At 35.0% G+C, this 21,615-nt stretch overlaps 1 long non-coding RNA gene across 4 annotated transcripts in view; it reads right to left on the bottom strand.

Annotated features, from left to right (window-relative positions):
* Positions 1 to 21,615, bottom strand: part of LOC123564352 (uncharacterized) — a 302,958-nt gene that overhangs the window by 16,283 nt on the left and 265,060 nt on the right. For all 4 annotated transcript variants that reach the window (XR_008369891.1, XR_008369894.1, XR_008369892.1 and 1 more), the window contains one exon: positions 5,136 to 5,231. This is a non-coding gene — a long non-coding RNA (uncharacterized LOC123564352). The remainder of the gene's footprint in view (positions 1 to 5,135; positions 5,232 to 21,615) is intronic.

The raw sequence follows: 21,615 nt of genomic DNA, 5'->3' as shown, positions 1-21,615 counted from the left end.
GACACTGACCTTCTGAATAACACCAAAACACTCATTAGCAATAATAAGATACCATATACTTTCATTAGGACATTTTTGTTGTTGTTGGGTTTAAAGTTCATACCAATACAATTAAGGTAATATAGCGGAGGAGGAAGACCCCTAAGGTGCCACTCTGGTCAGCATTTCACCACATGTGGGCACCTGGGAAGGACCACTAACCAGCAGCATGGCTTCTTCCTCACATGAAGAATGCTACACCCAAACAAGGTTTTGAACCCTCATCTCTTTGGAGCATGAGATTTGAAGACAGTGATCTTAACCACTCAACCAAGGAAGTCCAATCACAAAACATGACCAAGTGTAACATTGTCCAACAAAAGGAAGCAGCTTACTTTTGTTCCTTTGTTCCTTCGAACTGTGTTGTTAATTCTAAAATATGTGACATCAGCATAATACTATGTTTACAGATAATTCATGGAATTCAGTCATGTGCAAAGAATTGTAAGACATCACATATTTCTGGACATGATATATGAGGTTTTGATCATGTTTTGTGCAGAAAGTATAAATACAGCACTTAATCGTGATTTCAATGGAATATATAATATGACATTTCATCATGTTTCAGTCGTATGTGCATCAACATGAGCCGTGCCACAGGAAAACCAACATAGTGGGTATGCGACCAGCATGGATCCAGACCAGCCTGCGCATCCGCGCAGTCTGGTCAGGATCCATGCTGTTCGCTAATAGTTTCTCCAATTCCAATAGGCTTTAAAAGCGAACAGCATGGAGCCTGACCAGACTGTGTGGATGCGCAGGCTGGTCTGGATCCATGCTGGTCGCAAAGCCACTATGTTGGTTTTCTCATGGCACGGCTCACATAAACTATCGCTATGTAAATGTTAGTAGGTGATGGCCGAACTTTAATTTTTGAGAATCTGCGTCAATGAAATAAAACTGTGAACAACCAAACACACTTATAATAATGTCATTAATACCACAAGATTGATTATACACACAATAACAAAATAAAACCATCTCATTTTCATTTTGTAAAAAATGGGGTTTGGTTTCTATCAAGCATTTTACATGTCAAAAATTTTGATATGAAATGAAGGAGTTTAAATTAATTAAATTGAGAATTATGCAAAAATAGTTGATACATTCAGCTGCAATTACTTGGGACAGGACAGATATATCAAAGTGTCAACTTTTCTTAAAGTAAGAATTTTTCATAACATGACTGGTTTAGGTTAGCGAGCAAGGCCATAAAAGATGCCACTAATAATTATTCAAATTATACAGATTAATGATTGCATAAATCCTATAAACTGAAACATTATGACTTTGAAATGAAATGCACTTTTCAAAAGATACATCATAAAAATTGCACTGACGTAATGAAGTTGCTGTGAATATCAAGCAAATTTGAAGAAAACAAATTGTACGAACCTATATTAACAATTAAATATGCAGCAAATTTCCATTACTTAAGATAGATTATCTAAAAAAGAAAAGAAAAAACTTTTTTAATTGAATTTTGAAACCTATCAAATAAATATGCAGTAAAAATTGTTCCCAACATTTTATTTCATTTTTTCTATTAACCCTTAGCCTGCTGCAGGCGAATTTAACAGCCTTTGCAAACAGCTTGGAACCAGATCAGACGCCGATTAAATCGGCATCTGATAGGTTCCAAGCTGTTTGCTACCCTGACAATATTTCTTCCAATTTTGGAGCAAATTGAATGAACTTTACAATTGTAGCAGACGACATTTCCAGCAGACGACAATTTATCTAGCATGCTAAGGGTTAAGCATTATTTGCTATTAAGATTTATCCAGATGCTTTTTTTGTTATTAACTAAAGTATAGTTACTTAAAGAAAGAATGACACTGACAAGACTATACAATATACTTCTAAAAGGTTATGCTTCAACCTTAGAATACTTGTGTTTTTGACCACCCATAACGCTACGCCTTTCCAAATAAATACATCAAAATATTTTGCGGGGCCATATTTTTGCCCGTTTATGACAGGTATACAAATACATATCTAGATAACGATCAAAACTTTTTAAGTACCCTCTAAAACTGAAACCAATCTTAATTCTCCGTGACAAGATTTTAATACTCTTTAATATCATATTTAATATTATCATAATGTTATCTTAAATCATTAAAATCTTATCCTCCACTCTGCTTTATTAAGTAGCGTTGAACTGTCAAAAATATAGTTTATCGTGTCGATAATCTGTGACCCAAGAATTGAAGCTCACTTGTTTAAAATGTGGTCAACTAAATTTTGCGGAGCATGTTCCACTTTGTACTCTGGTTAAGTGTAGACAATTGTACATCTCGGATATCTAGATTATCATTATTGATTAAAATCACTAAAATGATATTCGCAAGCTATCTGACATGTATCTATAAATAAATTATCTAGCTTTACTGAATGCTCATTTCAAAGCATAAACGACACAAACTTTGTAAAGCCGTTTAATTCTGCTTGGTAATTAATCAACAAGCAGGTAGAATAAAAACATAAACTTCTTTTTTTAAGAATTTTTGTGAATAAAAAAAGATGTCATTAAAATAGCTGGAGTATGAGTCAGAGTGAGTGTTTAGAGTTAGGAAGTAGCACTTAGATGTAGCAAGAGATAAAAAGGATATCAGTTTTGACATAAAAATATGTGTGCCCCTAGCATACAGGGTCAAATAGTGAAAAAATGTTCATATAAAATGATTTATTACGCAATAATACTACAGGCATCTCAAAAATTGTATTATGCCCAATATGCCGTTCTTTCATTAGATGTATTAATTAAGTAAGACCTTTCCAAGGTACATCACAATGTCATAGGTCACCGAGTTCACAAAAAAAAAATTGTTTCTCAATCATATTTTTATGTATTTTGCAGATTTTAGCACAAATCGTGTAAAGTAATTATGACATGGAATATTTCAGCATTATTTTTTCATTTTAAATTCAGAAATTTGTTTTTACACATAAAAAATGAAGGTATTATATTAGTCAACTATTTGATAAATGTTGAAAATAAATTACATGGAGGTGATTCTGGAACTATTTTTTCCTTTAAATATACAATATAACTGCTAATAATTCTTATACATGTAATATTTACACTTTAGAGATCATTTCGTTAGACAGACAAACATTGCATAATACATGACACTGATGTCAACAAAACATTCTTAGAAACCCATAGACAGATATTCATTAACTGGCCAGTTTCTGTTTTCTAAAACAGATTTTTTTTTTATTGGATAAAAGTCAAAAATGTGTTAAATGTAAATGTTCTTCACACTTTCTTGCAAGCCATTAGGCTTATCAGTATAGGATGCAGGGGCACTTGACACCAAGATGGTAATTACTTTCAGTTTAATTTATTGTTAGCAATGTCATATTGTATTTCTGACACTAAACTGCTGTATCTGAGTGTAACATTAGTGTAGATACAACAGATCTCTGCACTGAGCCAAGTTTTAAAGTTATATACCCCAGTTGTCAAGTGATATTCTGGAATAATCACAGAATGACATATATTGACCATGTAATGTTAAATGAAGAACAGCTCTATGACATATAGGTTTCTAACTGAAACTTAAAGGGCTAAATTAGTATTGGATGTCTGGAGATAATAAAAACGATGATGATCTATCTTGATGAAAATACAGGCCATGTAAAACTTAAAATATATACAGTATGTGAACATATAAAACATAATTAACTGTGATGCTTTTTCTTGGTGGGATAATTTTAGTTTTCTTCAACCAGAATTTTTTCCTTGCTGTTTATTTTATGCCGTGATCTACTCTTCAGAAAATTTATGTTTTGCAATACCAGAATACAGATACGTTGTCATGATGTCAGTGAACACTAAAATTCCAGGAATAGCCTGTGAAAGCTTTTAGCACATTACAATTTATTGGTTTACTATATATTTCTCATTTGTTACAGACAGTAAGTCTGAATTATATTTTTCATTGCTATTCTTGTAGAATACAAGTACCCACACCTACTCTATTTTTATCACCGAGACATTAGAGACAGTCTATAAAAGCACCAATTTTAGCAACCTACATTCTTTTTATATTTTCTTTAAATATATTTAGTTTGAGGAGGATATCTCTCATTGCTGTTCAAATAATCCGAGACACACCCAGTAAATAGTACATCCTGTTTATATACAAATTGTCTATTTATTGATCACAAGCTCTCATCAGAACATCATTACCAATGTTTTTTTCCTTCTCGTAGGTGGCATCAGCAAATCAACCAGTAATATAATAGCATTTATCTTCATTTTCACCGCCACACTTCTCAAAGACATGAAAATATTTGCATGGTTTTTAATCTTTATGAAAGCAGAAATGTTTCAGGCGGATTAATTCATAAAAACAAATACGGCTCAAGTGCTTGTTTAAGAAATGGTAGTTTTTTTGGATGTCCGTCTTTAATATTTAAAGAAGATCAAGTTCTCAATTACCTTCGATATTTGTCAATCAAATCTGATCATGTTGATATGTTCTTTTAAATACCAGTATCTCCAAGATATAGAACAGAATTGAGACTATTCCATATGTGATTTAAAATCATACCTTTACACTTAACATGCACCTGTCTGATTTCAGTGAAGTATTTCTTGAATACATTTTGCTTAGCTCAAACTGACACACAGATTAACAAAACTTGAAATTTGTCAAAATTTTTATTTCTTACATGTATAGACCATCAAGTTGACATAATTAAGCTAAGATGTAACAAGGACAGCGTCAGACTTTTGTAAATCAGTAAAATGATAACCCTCGCAATGGGATGCCTTGGTGCTTTTTTTCTTTTTCTTTTTTTTAGATTTTGAACAACACCAACACAATCAGATCATGAAGTCTGTTGCCCTTCCAGACATTAATTTAGATAAGAGTTAGCAGGAGTTTGCACAAAGGCCGAACCACAAACCTACAAGTTAGCAGTATAGCTTCTTAACATTTGACCTCAGCTGGCCTTAAACCCACAAAATGAGAGACAATTTATTTTAAGTCAGAAACTTTAACACTTGCCATTTTAGCATCTAGTTACATCCCCACATTACAAAACAAAATTTCTATAAACAGACAAAAAGCACAAACCTGTTTGGTCCAAAGGTGGCCTCTCTGTCAGTTTGCCTGCTCCATTCTGTCTCCATTAGTTCCACGGAATACTCAAAACTGTTCACAACCAGCAGTCTACAACATAAAGAGAACCATTTCAGAAAATTACAATAAAATAAAACATTTCTATACATTATATTGTCTGCCTTTCAAATCAGTCTATGAGTTGAAGCTGGAACGATTATGTATTAAAACTTCCTTGTTAAAGGTTCATAGATGCCTACAAAAGTATAACCTGTTGTTGTGTCATTTAGAACCTAATTAAGGATCACTTACACTTTCCTCAAACAAAACCATAACAGTATACACAAGAGTTCTTGGAAAATAACACTATAATTTATTCATGAACATTATTCTAAATCTACAGTCAGTAAGTGACTAATCTGTGGCCTCAGAAACAGGAATTAACTGTAAGGGAAAGTATAGAATAACCTTGAAAAATGATTCACATGTCTGTAAAAAAACTGAATTTGGGAGAATTATTCATAATTTATAATATAACACCATCTATATGTTGTATTACTAATATATTTTTCTGTCTATGATGCCCTCAACCTACGTATAAAGCTTGACTCATACCCCCATCATTTGAAACTCTTTAGCAATGAGATGAAAAATTTATCACTAGAATGAAAACTGATAATGTCGTCCTAGTACTTTTTCACCTGGTTACAAATATATACAAAATTTTCTATTTTAGTGAATTTCACTGCAACATTATCGTTAAAAAGACATTCAATGAAAGCAGAGTTGGATATAAAATACATATTATTATAATTGTATATGAATATTTGCAATTTTATGTCATTGTGGGCAGTGAAATCCATAAAAGGGAAATTATATGTTAATATTCATCCAATTATTCGAATATTTCTTTAACATCAAATTTGGATACAAAACCGTTCTCTGGTACTTAAATTTCTCTTTGGCATTTTTTTTCTATCTGTTAAATGTTTTTCCCATGCTAAGTTTTCTAAATATTTCATTCCTTGCATGAATAGATAAAAAATTATATACAAACAGTAAAAAATTACATCATTCAGACATCAAAGCCTTGGAAACCTATTGTACATTTGACTTTTTAACTCACTTTCAACACTAATTAAAAGCTTGAAAACAATATAATCTTGGCAAGACAAATCAAGCCATCTAAAAAATCTTTCAGCCAAGTTCATAATGTACAGGTGGGCGTGGTCATAAACAACCACCCAACAGGTCAGGTAACCCAACCCCCTCATTAGCCAAATCACTCAGACGAAATACACCCTGAAGCCCTTTCCAGACCCTTAACCCTGAATAGGAGGAAGGGACTGCTTCAGTACTCTCAGGTGTCCAATTAGGACCAATTACGGGTCAAAGGAGGGGAGAAAACCAACTTGAAAATCAATTTCGATGAACACCTTAGTGGTTAAATTGAAGTGTTGCACTCTTGAAATTAGAGTAGCAAGAAAATTTCTATACAATAGAAATAATAATTATTTTGATATTTTCCAAGTCAGCAAATTCACAAATTCATTGACTATACAATTAGAGCCAAAATATGTTATTACTGTAGGAACAAGTGTAACTGCACAGGTGCTAAACTGACTGAGACAGGCACATCTACCAGCTGAGGAACAGGGTAACTTTACAGATTGTAAACTGACAGGCATATCTACTAGCTGAGGAAAAGGGTAACTGTACAGATTGTAACTGACAGGCACATCTTCTAGCTGAAGAACAGGGTAACTGTACAGATTGTAAACTAGCAAAGGAACAGGTTAACTGCAGAGATGCTCAAGACTGAGATGGCCACATCTATTAGCAGAGGAACAGGTTAACTGCATAGGTGCTCAATACTGAGATGGCCGCATCTACTAGCAGAGGGAAAGGGTAACTACACAGGTGCTCAAGACTGAGATGGCCACATCTACTAGCAGAGGAAAAGGGTAACTGCAAAGGTACTCAAGACTGAGATGGCCACATCTACTAGCAGAGAAACAGGTTAACTGCATAGGTGCTCAAGACTGAGATAAACACATCTACTAGCAGAGGGAAAGGATAACTGCACAGGTGCTCAAGACTGAGATGGCCACATCTACTAGTAGAGGAACTGGTTAACTGCACAGGTGCTCAAGACTGAGATGACCACATCAGAGTACTAGTAGAGGAACTGGTTAACTGCACAGGTGTTCAAGACTGAGACGGCCACATCTACTAGCAGAGGGAAAGGGTAACTGCACAGGTGCTCAAGACCGAGATGACCACATCTACTGGCAGAGGAACAGGTTAACTGCACAGGTGCTCAAGACTGAGATGACCACATCTACTGGCAGAGGAACAGGTTAACTGCACAGGTGCTCAAAACTGAGATGGCCACATCTACTAGCAGAGGGAAAGGGTAACTGCACAGGTGCTCAAGACTGAGATGGCCACATCTACTAGCAGAGGGAAAGGGTAACTGCACAGGTGCTCAAGACTGAGATGGCCACATCTACTAGCAGAGGAACAGGTTAACTGCATAGGTGCTCAAGACTGAGATAACCACATCTACTTGCAGAGGGAAAGGGTAACTGCACAGGTGCTAAAGACTGAGATGGCCACATCTACTAGCAGAGGGAAAGGGTAACTGCACAGGTGCTAAAGACTGAGATGACCACATCTACTAGCAGAGGAACAGATTAACTGCACAGGTGCTAAAGACTGAGATGACCACATCTACTAGCAGAGGAACAGATTAACTGCACAGGTGCTAAAGACTGAGATGACCACATCTACTAGTAGAGGAACAGGTTAACTGCACAGGTGCTAAAGACTGAGATGACCACATCTACTAGCAGAGGAACAGATTAACTGCACAGGTGCTAAAGACTGAGATGGCCACATTCTACTAGCAGAGGAACAGATTAACTGCACAGGTGCTAAAGACTGAGATGACCACATCTACTAGCAGAAGGAAAGGGTAACTGCACAGGTTGGTAACTGACAAGATACAGATTCATCCACTAGTTTGCACAGGAACAACAATCGTTCACTGATTGAGACAGGCAGATCAGGGCAACTGTACAAGTAGTAAACTGTCAAGGACAGGCACACCTACAAACACTGCAACAATATAACTGCATAGATGGTTCACTGATGGAGACTTTCAGTTATGTAATAGCAGGCAGTTAACCTAACCAGTGTTCCTGGATTCTGTACCAGTACAAGCCTGTTCTCCGCAAGATGTATGAATCAGAGATGGAGAACAAATGATTTCAAACAGAATGTCTTTTATCAAATTCTCGTGGAGAATATACGCCACGCCTGGGGATGGAACCCACGACCCTTCGATCTGGAGATCTGTGCTCTCCCTATTGAGCTAAGCAGGCAGGCCACTTGTATCACCTTGTTCCGAAATTTTGAAAAAGAAGTGCAATAGATGTATGGCAACCAAATCAAAATATGTGATATCCTATTTGGTAACTATAAAGTTGGAGCAGTGGAGCGTTGTAGGTGATCGAACAAGAGATCACAGAGTGATCTTGGCACCCACCAATGTGCCATTTTTGTGTGTTCCAATTTTCAAGACTTATTGACTAGCTCAAGGTCAAATTTCATTTCCGTACACGACATTGTGCATGTGGTCTAAATTTGAAAGCTGTACCTTGAGAAATGTGAAAGTAGGTCACTAGATCAATTTCAAGGACAAAGTTCTTTGTACACAAAACTATGCATGTGCATCAAGTTTGAAGACTGTAGTTTGAGAAATTTGAAAGTAGGTCACTAGGTCAATCTTAAGGTCAAAGTTTATTTCGGTACACAAAACTATGCAAGTGGTCCAAATTTGAAGGCTGTAGCTTGAGAAATGTGAAAGTAGGTCACTAGGTCAAAATCAAGGTCAAATTTCACTTCAGAACACAAATCTATGCATGTGGTCAAAATTTGAAGCCTGTACCTTCAAAAATGTGAAAGTAGGTCACTAGGTCAATGTCAAGGTCAAAGTTTGTTTCGGTACACAATCCTATTCATGTGGTCTAAATTTGAAGCCTGTAGCTACAGAAATGTGAAAGTAGGTCACTAGGTCAATCTTAAAGTCAAAGTTCATTTCGGTACACAAAACTATGCAAGTGGTCCAAATTTGAAGGCTGTAGCTTGAGAAATGTGAAAGTAGGTCACTAGGTCAAATTTTATTTCGGAATACAGAACTATGCATGTGGTCCAAATTTGAAGCCTGTACCTTCAAAAAATGTGAAAGTAGGTCACTAGGTCAATGTTAAGGTCAAAGTTTGTTTCGGTACATAAAACCATGCATGTGGTCCAAATTTAAAGGCTGTAGCTTGAGAAATGTGAAAGTAGGTCACTGGGTCAAAATCAAGGTCAAATTTCATTTCGGAACACGAAATTATGCATGTGGTCCAAATTTGAAGCCTGTACCTTCAAAAATGTGAAAGTAGGTCACTAGGTCAATGTCAAGGTCAAGTTTATTTCAGTGCACAAAACTATGCATGTGGTCCAAATTTGAAGGTTGTAGCTACAGAAATGTGAAAGTAGGTCACTAGGTCAAAATCAAGGTCAACTCATGTCAAGATTCATCCTGCCACTCAAAACCATACATGTGGTCCAAATTTGAATGTTGTAGGTTATTGACAAGAAGTTTTTAAAAGCTTTTCCCTATATAAGTCTAAATGAACCATGTGACCCCCAGGGCGGAGCCATATTTGACCCTAGGGGGATAATTTTAACAAACTTGGTAAAGAACCACTAGACGATGCTACATTACAAATATCAAAGCCCTAGGCTTTGTGGTTTGGACAAGAAGATTTTCAAAGTTTTTCCCTATATAAGTCTATGTAAACCATGTGACCCCTGGGGCTGGGCCATATTTGACCCTAGGGGGATAATTTGAACAATCTTAGTAGAAGACCACTAGATGATGTAACATACAAAATATCAAAGCCCTAGGTCCTGTGGTTTTGGACAAGAGGTTTTTCAAAGTTTTTCCCTATATAAATCTATGTTAATTATAGAAATAAACAAAGGGCCATAACTTACTAAAACAAGAGGACCATGATGGTCCTGAATCGCTCACCTCTACCCACATGACCCAGTTTTATGTATGAGGTCGTTTTTTCTATTATTTGACATAGTGACCTAGTTTCTGACCTCATGTGACCCAGTTTTGAACTTGACCTAGATATTATCAAGATAAAAAATCTGACCAATTTTCATGAAGATCCATTGAAAAATATGGTCTCTAGAGGGGTCACAAGGTTTTTCTATTATTTGACCTACTGACCTAGTTTTTGATGGCATGTGACCCACTTTCGAACTTGACTTAGATATCATCAAGATGAACATTCAGACCACTTTTTATACAGATCCCATGAAAATTATTGCCTCTAGAGAGGTCACAAGGTTTTTCTATTATTTGACCTACTGACCCTAGTTTTTGACAGCACGTGACCCACTTTTGAACTTGACCTAGATATCATCAAGGTGAACATTCTGACCAATTTTCATGAAGATCTCATGAAATATATGGCCTCTAGAGAGATCACAAGGTTTTTCTATTTTTAGACCTACTGACCTAGTTTTTGACCGTGCTTGACCCAGTTTCGAACCTGACCTAGATATCATCAAGATGAACATTCAGAATAACTTTCATAAAGATCCCATGAAAAATATGGCCTTTAGAGAGGTCACAAGGTTTTTCTATTATTTGACCTACTGACCTAGTTTTTGACGGCATGTGACCCAGTTTCAAACCTGACCTAGATATCATCAAGGTGAACGTTCTGACCAATTTTCAGGAAGATCTTGTGAAATATATGGCCTCTAGAGAGGTCACAAGGTTTTTCTATTTTTAGACCTACTGACCTAGTTTTTGACCGAACATGACCCAGTTTCGAACTTGACCTAGATATCATCAAGATGAACATTCAGAATAACTTTCATACAGATCCCATGAAAAATATGGCCTTTAGAGAGGTCACAAGGTTTTTCTATTATTTGACCTACTGACCTAGTTTTTGACCGTACATGACCCAGTTTCGAACTTGACCTAGATATCATCAAGGTAAACATTCTGACCAATTTTCATGAAGATCTTGTGAAATATATGGCCTCTAGAGAGGTCACAAGGTTTTTCTATTTTTAGACCTACTGACCTAGTTTTTAAGGGCACGTGACCCAGTTTCGAACTTGACCTAGATATCATCAAGATGAACATTCTGACCAACTTTCATGAAGATCTTGTGAAATATATGGCCTCTAGAGAGGTCACAAGGTTTTTCTATTTTTAGACCTACTGACCTAGTTTTTGAGGGCACGTGACCCAGTTTCGAACTTGACCTAGATATCATCAAGATGAACATTCTGACCAACTTTCATAAAGATCCCATGAAAAATGTGACCTCTAGAGTGGTCACAAGCAAAAGTTTACGGACGGACGGACGGACGGACGCACGCACGGACGGACGACGGACACTGCGTGATCACAAAAGCTCACCTTGTCACTTTGTGACAGGTGAGCTAAAAATTGTTGAACCAGTCTGATTTTCAGGGGGACACAACTAGGGTACCAATACATCATTCTGACAAAGTTTGGTCAAAATCCCCCTGGTAGTTTCTGAGGAGATGCGATAACGAGAAATTGTTAACCGAAGGACGGACGGAATGACGGACGGACGGAAGGACGACGGACCACGGACGCAGAGTGATTTGAACAGCCCACCATCTGATGATGGTGGGCTAATAAAATGTTCTAAAATCAGCAGCATGAGAATTTCTCAGTTTTTCATCAGCTTACGAAGTCTGAACAAAAATTTCTATTATATGACTCATCTTGCTTTAAGACAGAGAAAAAGGACAAGTTTAATTGTTTCACACACTTATGATCAAACTTGGACATTATAAACAAAAAGCAACATATTTAAACTAATCAAGCAAAAAGACATCTTTCAAGTAAATGTTTTCCAAAAACAATGAGACAAATCCTAACCATTAATTACTCGATTACCTATTGAGCTAATTGATTCATTAGTGCACTAATTGAAACCACTTTGTAACAGGATAGCTGTGATGTTTTACAAAACACTTTTTAAAAACCTATTCTAAATGAGGTATTTCTTAAGCATGAATTATAAGACTTGCTAAACATAATGTATATCAGTGTGTAATAGTCTCTCTGATGAACTAAGATAAATATAACAATGGCTAAACTGCTTTAATAGTTACTTTCAAACTTCATTAAAATATTTTCTTTTGTCTATTTCGCAAAAAACCAAAAGTACCAAAGACATTTATAAGATTTTGTAACAAAGGAACGTTTTTCTGAATTTCGATTTAAATCTATGCAAAGTGATTTTTCGATTCACATCTAAGTGATTTTAGAAAGATTGAATTTTATTGCGTTTAGAGTAAATGTGCATGATTTGCATCGTGTAATTATCGCGATTAGAAATCACTGGATGTAACAGCGTTTGTAAATGCTCAGTGAATGTCCTTCTGTAAAACGTATCATGCAATTAAAAATAATGTATTTTTGTTACAGAACATTTTTACTACCTAAAACGTATTTTGAGCTAATGATTTTGTCTGCTGATAATAGTCATGTTTAAAACTGAAATGGGCAAAATGGAATAATGTTCATAAAGTGGTTTCGAGGGATGAGAATCTGTTACACGAAATAATCAAAAAGCTACTCCGTGAAAAACATCATAACCAAAAAAGCCGAGCAACAATTATAAATGAAAACTACGAAAGAAATGTCAAACAATAATGACAAGTAGTGTTAACTTAGAGCAGTATACTTGTTTTGGTATTAAACTTGACATATTCGATCTTGTAACCTATCATTTCAAATCTGGCCACTACTTTTAATCTCTTAGTCAACCCAGTGACTCGGAAAAATAACTTTTACCGTAATGTTTTTAAAATTCTATGTTCATGCAAATCGGCAATTGATGGCAAATTAATTTTGTATTATTTCCGTAGCGAATCGCGATGATAATACAAATATGGCATTTAAGATCAACTGATGGAGATTAATACAGATATAATATCAGTTTCATTTTGCGACAAACTTACACTGAATCACCAAAGAAATGTACCGTTACCTTCGGGTAATGTTTCAGTGCACCAAGCTGACGGGGAGTTTTCGAAGTAATTTGCATGATTTTATGAGGCCATATACGGCCACCCGTAAAAAGGTTGCGGGAACTTTGTGGTCATTTTGTGGCTGCTTTTACAGCGTGTCTTTGCTCACCTGGGTACGGAGAGAAAAGGATTAACGAGGCCTGAAATGACTGGTCAAAATATATTCTCCTTAAAAGATCAAGTGACTTATTTAACTCACATCATTATATTGCTTTATTTACAACAACTTCCTCAATCAAAACTTGCAATGACTAATACCAGGATCTGCTGCCTACTCAAACTGATGAAAAACTTTTTTCAATTTCAAAATGCCAAAACTACCTGACTCACAGTATGTACAGTATTAGCAGAACAGGAATTCAGGTCTACTCAGGTTTCATAAAAGTGAAACCTTTTTTCATATGTAAACTTTTGTTTGTTTTCGCTTTAATGCCATTTTTCAACAGTATTCCAATCATGTAACGGCAGGCAGTTAATCTAAGCCAGTATTTCTGGATTCTGTACCAGTACAAACCTTTTCTCCACAAGTAACTGCCAACTTCCCCAAATAAATCAGTGATGGAGGACAAATTAATTTAGACACAATGTCTTTCATCAAATTGTCGTGCCTCACCCAGGGATCAAACTCACGGCCCCATGATCGGTAGATCTGCGCTCTCATCATATGTAAGCTGGTTGCAGACTCATAAATGTTACTGTATACAGTTTGACAACAAAAACATGTTAAGAAAATTTTTGAGTTTTCTTTATTCCAGTGAAAAAAAAATAAAAAAAAATAAAAATAAATTATCAAGTGTAAACCTATTTGTCAACCTCCTACTATAAAATAAACTGCTACCCCAAACAATGTTGCGTGACAAATGACAATTATGGTGAAATCGTGAAAAAATTGCCCAATAATATCAGATTTGATATTAGATCGATTCTGTATTGAAATATAATGAGTGCACATTCCTTCAAACTGTTGGTGAGACTTGACTGGCAAGATCTAACAAATGATTAGATGCTTGGGTATTGTTATGAGTGCTGATTCGTTGATACAGGTCACATGTTTAACGTGTATTGATGAAAAGGAAAGGGCCTGTCACTGAGAAATCTAATCAATGGTGGTTGGTAAGTGTGTTCCAGATCAAAACATTTAAGATCGTGGACATGGACCCGGAAAAGATTTTTTACAAAAGGTGACGAAAGGTGAAAGGACCACCAAGTTTCGACACCTGTCAACCCAAAGACTTATCTACAAGTATCTCGAACATACGAAAGTAAATGACATTCCTGATAAAGACGCAACATTCTGACAAATCAACAAAACGTTTTTCGGTTGTAAATCATTGCCCCTCTATGAACATAGTTGTTATGGTAAATAGTTAAAGGGGAAAAAACCTTTTCGGTTTTATTAATTTTTGAAGAATGGATTTTTGCAATGATGACATAAAAATACCCAATTTAAGCAAAAATATATTAATATTAATGAAGATCCCTCTAAAATGCAAGACTTTTCTTATAACAGAAAAGTTGTAAAAAAAGAAAGAAAGAAGGGAACAAAATTATACATGCTAAATATATGAATTTTCATAACAACACAAAAAATATTTTTGCTCACCAAAAAAAATTGTATTTAATAATGTCAAAACAAATTATTTTCTTATCATTTACTGAATATGATTATTTTTTTTACCATACTAAACAAAATTCTGTTTCCCACACTATTAATAATTTAAAAACAACTGACCAGAAATGAACTTGTATCATAACAGTGGTAATGAGGAGGGAAAATATCATAATTATGACTTTACTTCATCTCCCACACAAACACTGAGATGCCGTCAAACCATCATGCTCATTTAACGTTTGTCCAAGCATAAATTTCAGAAATTTGATAACCCCTTGCTTAAATTTCTCATTAATTTTAACTGATTTTTTCTTTAAGATAGCCTTGCACATGATAATTGCAATTGTGAAGTTACGAAGATGTGTCTTATTATTTTAGACTGGGAACTATTTTTACACGATCAAAGAATCCGCAATAAAGACATTGAAAATCGTTTATGTCTTCCTGAAGACCAACTGACTTGTAGCCTCGAAAAAATTGAGTTGCAAGTTTAAGATCATATCTGTCAAATTCACAGAGGGCATTGGGTACAAACTTGATTCGCCCTGCAATTGAAACATTTAAATTGATTTTGAATTGGTTTTAATCACTAATGTTCAATGAACTAGTTTCAATTACCTAAATATGAAAAATTCGAAACTTATTTGACATGTCCACTTTCAACAACTGAAAGTCAGGTATCTGTTCAATAAAATAATTTTGCAGAATTCAGTCATGATCTTTTATTCCACCAAATTTTATCATACGGACAAAAAAACAAGAAAATTTAGTTTTTCTCTTTACAGTGAGTAGCTGTAAGATTAGGAGCTTAGAGATTTTAAACATTCACAATTGATGTGAAAACTAATATTTCTAGTTGCCAAAGGACTTGCATTATTTTTTGTTTTACTTCTGGTTTCTCGATAGGTACTTACACAAATCAAAAATAGTTTAAAGATGTTTTAAAATTCGGTTGTATTTTATACAATGAGTTTTACGAGCATCGGCACAGGTGCATCGTAAGCAGCAATAATGAAAAATTATACAATTTTATCTTGAAATCTTAATTACTATACTGAATTAAAATAGTACGGAATACTAGACTATACATGGCTATTCGGTTACATTCATAAATCTTCCTAGGCGCACCTCCTGTTTTGATGTTACAGGTGACAAATATTTGATAGGATTCTCAATTCTTACTCCGGCACCCAGCTGAACTACTGCTTTGTTTTTTCATGTTTTATGTAATGAAGATTATGCACTAGTTTTTGTCTGTTACTGTTTTAAGTAACAGAGATTATAAACAAAAGATATCATCAGGTGCGTTTAAAATCCCTGGATAAAATACCATCTTAAAATCATTAACTTCAGATATTTCAGAGCCTGAACAAGTCAAGTCCAAACATTAAACTCTACTTTGGGCCTTTCTAATTAAGTTTTCTTGCTCAATTGTGATTAAACAATAAGGTCTGCATGCGGACATACTTCATGAACCATCCTCAAGCCGGATTCCAACCACAGCTGACTGTTGCCTGACTTGCACAAATTGCGAGCCAAATGTCTTTAAACTGACCATCCACATGGTTTCACCAGAATCAATGAACAAAATACCACAGATGAAAAACTCTAAATTGACCACTGTAAATCTGCTCACTTGAAGGTCCATTTAAATATCAGTTGTTACCAGCACCATCCATCTGTATAATTGTATTTATATTCAATATGTATCAAATTGATTCCCAGTTCTGTCAACCAGGTGCGATATAACTTGCCAGGGTAATGATCTATGTACAGGAGTCGGTGAAGATAGACAACCTTGCAATCATGCGACTTCATTAAACATCAACTAGAAAAATGACAGGTGGTTGTTATATAAACAAATTTGTTGAGAATTGTCACAAGAAAATGTTAATTTGATCAGCCAAAATGACTAATATTGTTGCATGAGTGTAAAACTGATTGTGGCGATAGAATCCTAATTATGCAAATAATGTCTTTTTTTGCTGTTGAATATATCTTGATGAAGTATCAAAGCTATGTTACAAATAATGCTAATTATATTAATTTGGTATGATTCATGTAAGACATTGAGAATAACCTTAGTTTCTTACTTTGTGGTGTATTTAAGCCATAAATTTTTTATGCAATTAATTTTTAATTTTGACAGATTTTGGCGATTTTGTTATATTACATGCCATACAAATTGTGGATGGCTTACTGTAAGATACTGTTAACGAACACGATTGAGTCTGCCTTTGCGACCAGTGCAGATCATGATCAGCCTGCACATCTGTGCAGTCTGATCAAGATCTGCACTGTTTGCCATTCAGTCAGTACCTTTTTGGTAAGCACTCCTTTTAACAGTTAATGGTACTGTCCAAATTGAAAGATGGACAAGTTCATTACAGAAATTCAGCAGTGTAAGAGTTAAAGGAGTCACTAGTGAAACTCTCAAGCCAGCTTGATATCAATCTGTCAGAGCATGCTAGATATGTTAACATCAATTTTAGAGCACCAGAATTTTAGGAAGCCCTCTGCATTTATCAGTTTATGCTTGTTCTACCCATCATTTTGGTACAATCAGGTTTAGTGTTAGACAAATGAACCATCAGGCTACATCTTCCTTTGAACAAAACATCTATAATCAGTGACTTAACTTCACTACCAACCCTAACCAAAGGATCAATCTTGAAATAACAAGGCAGAAATCACAAGAATAAAATTTGGACACAATGTCGTAAGATGCCATGTCCTTACTTGTGTAAAATGAGTAACCCATATTTTACAGGTATTACTAAGCAGTTTGCCTCTTAAACATGATCAAAGATTAATCAAATTTATTGACAAACTTTTATGAAACTTAATCCAGTATGATTTTATATGATTTGTAACCATCAAAACAAAATAAACAGTTTTTGATGAAATGATCTTAAGCTTTATATAGCATTTGCGTGTGATACGATGTTGATATAATACCAAAATATTTTACTATTTTTCGTTTATAGTACTACGATATAGCGATAACAATCACAAACAAAGAACATCTGGGGAGCTGCCAATTGCTAATTAATAAATTTCTAATTAGTTTTAAACAATATATTTTAAATGTCAAGCCGTATTAAAATTCCTTCAAAAGGTGAGTTAGTGAAGCGCCTATTTGAGTTAACGTTCTAGATCCACTCACTGATAAAATCAGTGTCGTTCTTGAATAACGCAAAGCGACTGTAACCATATCTTTTGTTTTAAGCCAATTGTAACTGTTAAAATTTATGAAACATATCAACATTAAACTATTACAGATGTACGATCAAATGAAATTTTGTTTGTTTACAGATTATATTCAAGATTAGTCATCGTATGCAGAGTGATCGTTTTTCCACGAGGCGAAAAAACACATCAATTAATCAATGTCATTAATATTGATATGTTCGGAATTTAAAGACGTTGAAAGACATAAATATTTTGACAAGTGTGAGTTAAATGGCTCACTGACGTGATCATCCTTTGAATTAACAGGTCTGACATAATTCGTGCATACCATCGTTGCTAAAAAAGTGCAGTCTTGCAGAAATTTTGCCTTTTGACATTTCATCATCTAAAATTGCCTTTAAATCAAATCTACACGGGGTTTTATCACAACAGAAAGGTTTTAGTGTTAATATTTACAGTGGTCTCAACTGCAGAAATAAATGCGAGTAGCTATATATTATCAGTTGCATTAAGTTTTGGTCAATTAGGTTATTATAGTAACTCATCTTTTTCCTGGAAACAGCCTTTAAATATCTTTGCCTGTGTACCATATAAAGGATTACTAGAAACCATTAAACCAAGTCTTTAAATAAACAGCTGTGTTTTACATAAACAATCAAATTTGCATATCTGTTCCATCATTCATGGATGATGTATTTTTTTGTCCTTAATAACACCTAAATAGAAATTTATGACTTATTAAGAAGACAAATATGATTCTCTCTGGCCAGGCACTTCATTTTTTTTTTACAATAAGAAGAACAACATGCAATATCGCACCTTCAACATTGATGTTTTACAGCAACTATAATTATGATGCAAATTTAATGAGAAAAACATATATCAAAACGCTCCAATTATTTCTGAGGTCAGAAGGAAACCAATGTCAAATATAAAAGACAAAAACCAAATGGCCATCTTCCCAAAAAAGTCTCAAAAGTTTCATCTTTTCCGTCTTCACAAATTTTTTCTTTGCCGCGGATCCATCTTCGCCATTATGGCAAACTTGGATGAACACTTTTCCGTTGGACTCACGCTCAATGTGTTACAACAGTTTTCCATTTGGCCCTAGATTGTGTTCCAGCTAAATGTAGTATGGCAGTTTTCCATTTGGCCCTAGATTGTGTTCCAGCTAAATGTTGTATGGCAGTTTTCCATTTGGCCCTAGATTGTGTTCCAGCTAAATGTAGTATGGCAGTTTTCCATTTGGCCCTAGATTGTGTTCCAGCTAAATGTTGTATGGCAGTTTTCCATTTGGCCCTAGATTGTGTTCCAGCTAAATGTTGTATGGCAGTTTTCCATTTGGCCCTAGATTGTGTTCCAGCTAAACGTAGTATGGCAGTTTTCCATTTGGCCCTAGATTGTGTTCCAGCTAAATGTAGTATGGCAGTTTTCCATTTGGCCCTAGATTGTGTTCCAGCTAAATGTAGTATGGCAGTTTTCCATTTGGTCCTTGATATGCTGAAGTTCCATGTGGTGTGGCAGCTTTCTATTCCACCCATGTCATTTTACAGTTCAGATTTCAGTTTGGCCGTTCAATGTGGTAAAATACCCTTGCTTTGTTCAAGTTCAACCTGGTACCACAGTTTTCTGTTTACCGTAGATACCCATGTATAATGCGCACCCGTGTATAATGCGCACCCCCGATCTTAGTCCAAAATCCTGGGAAAAAAAAAAAAAAAAAAAAAAAAAAAAAAATTTTTGGTCAATTTTGAGGTGGATGGAAAACGAAAGTAGAGTTTACATCGACACCGGTAATAAATTTTATCTCCGCGGCGGAGAGCAGCATCGGTCTCACGGTACTATCGATTTTTGTTTTCTCGAAAATAAAACCAGTAAATTATTGTTATATTTGTTGTTTTACCTTTTTTAATTCACTATTTTGAATAAATAAATAGCAGCTGATTCAATATTTCGGAATGGTATCTTTCAAAATGACATGAGCTTCTCAATTTAAACTGATAACAAAAGGTGTGATAGTCTTTTTGTCACGATCATAAAGCCAGTAATTACCGGCAATTAACGTGTCACCTCGTGTCAATTATGTTGTTCACAGTTTGATCTCGGTTAAAGATAATTCTCGATCTTTAATAAGTAACATAATTTTTGTGATTTATAAACATTTCTTTCGTCAAAATACTTTTAAATTTATATGAAATTAATTTTTTTGAAAGAAAAATAAACAATTCGATCTTTTACGGAACGTAACGGCAATCTTAGATTTTAGCGGAGACAGTAAGCGCGGGGAGTAGTTTCCCTTTACCAAAATGGCGAACATCGGTAACAAACTTGTTTTGAAGTTGGAAAATTGTCTATACCTGTGTATTATGCGCACCCACGATTCGGGGGTGGTCCCGGGAGTCAAAAAACTGCGCATTATACATGGGTATCTACGGTAGCTCTCATAATGTTCAAGTTGTATAATGTGGTATGAACAGTTTCTTGTTTGGCTCTTGGTATGTCCTTGTTTGTTGGGATTCTTTAGTTTTCCACTTGCAAAATGGAATGTCAGTTTTCTATTTGCCCCTTGTTACGATGAAGTCCAGTTACTGTTTGACTCTCAATACGATCCATTTCAGTGAAGAAACTGACACTTTTATATTGTATCTTGAGCAAAATTACATCATCACATTATAATTACTTACACAAATCTTTCAGGAATACTTATTTTAAAAGGTTTATAGAAGAAATGTGAGGGACTATTTTGAGATTAACATATAACCATGAAATGGAACAAACTTTTAAGACAAGCTTGTACGCACATACACCTATACCATGTTGTCTTCTTGGATCTTATTGTCATGCATTAAGAACAATGAATTGTCAACTTAGAAAGTGTTTTTTTGTGTTTTTGCTTATTTGAACTTAAAATCTGCATCTTTAAGTATGAAGTTAATAAACAAACCACAGCATAAAAACTTCGTTAAATGTAAATTATAATGCACAATATGCAAATGAGATTTTAGAGCTGTTAGTGTTGTTCAGCTGTTCATGGATGAGTATAAACATTAAAAGTTGTCACAAATTAATAATCTCTTATATCAATGTCAAATGAGTAATCACTACATACAAAATTTTGAGAATTTGTACCTTAAAAATTTAAGCGTGATGAAGTTAGTCATATGTTCAAAGTAGACGCATGATGTATGGAGGGAGGTGAAGTTAGATGTAGGTATATGATATATTCATTTCGTTTGTAACCAGCAATGCCTGTTGAGAAATGAATTGAAATGTTTGCATGCTGAAAGTGAATTCTGATTTATCTTTATAGGGTATCCTGCTGTGAAATACACGTTACTTGTAAATAAGTAGACAAACTGGTGGCAGCACAGGCAGGGATGTTGGGTTACACAAATTATTTGGGTGGTGGTGTCCAGGTAATACAGCTGCACGAGTCCCATTCCTCCTAAACACGAGCAAATAACACGTGCAAATAACAGTGGAATAACAGACCGTGTAAAAATGTGTAGAAACTAGGTTACAATAAACAGATTCCAG

Source organism: Mercenaria mercenaria, chromosome 2 (genome assembly GCF_021730395.1).
Source record: "Mercenaria mercenaria strain notata chromosome 2, MADL_Memer_1, whole genome shotgun sequence".
Classification (NCBI taxonomy): domain Eukaryota; kingdom Metazoa; phylum Mollusca; class Bivalvia; order Venerida; family Veneridae; genus Mercenaria; species Mercenaria mercenaria.
The sequence above is the reverse complement of the archived record's forward strand: the minus strand, read 5'-3'. Positions and strand labels throughout refer to the sequence as shown.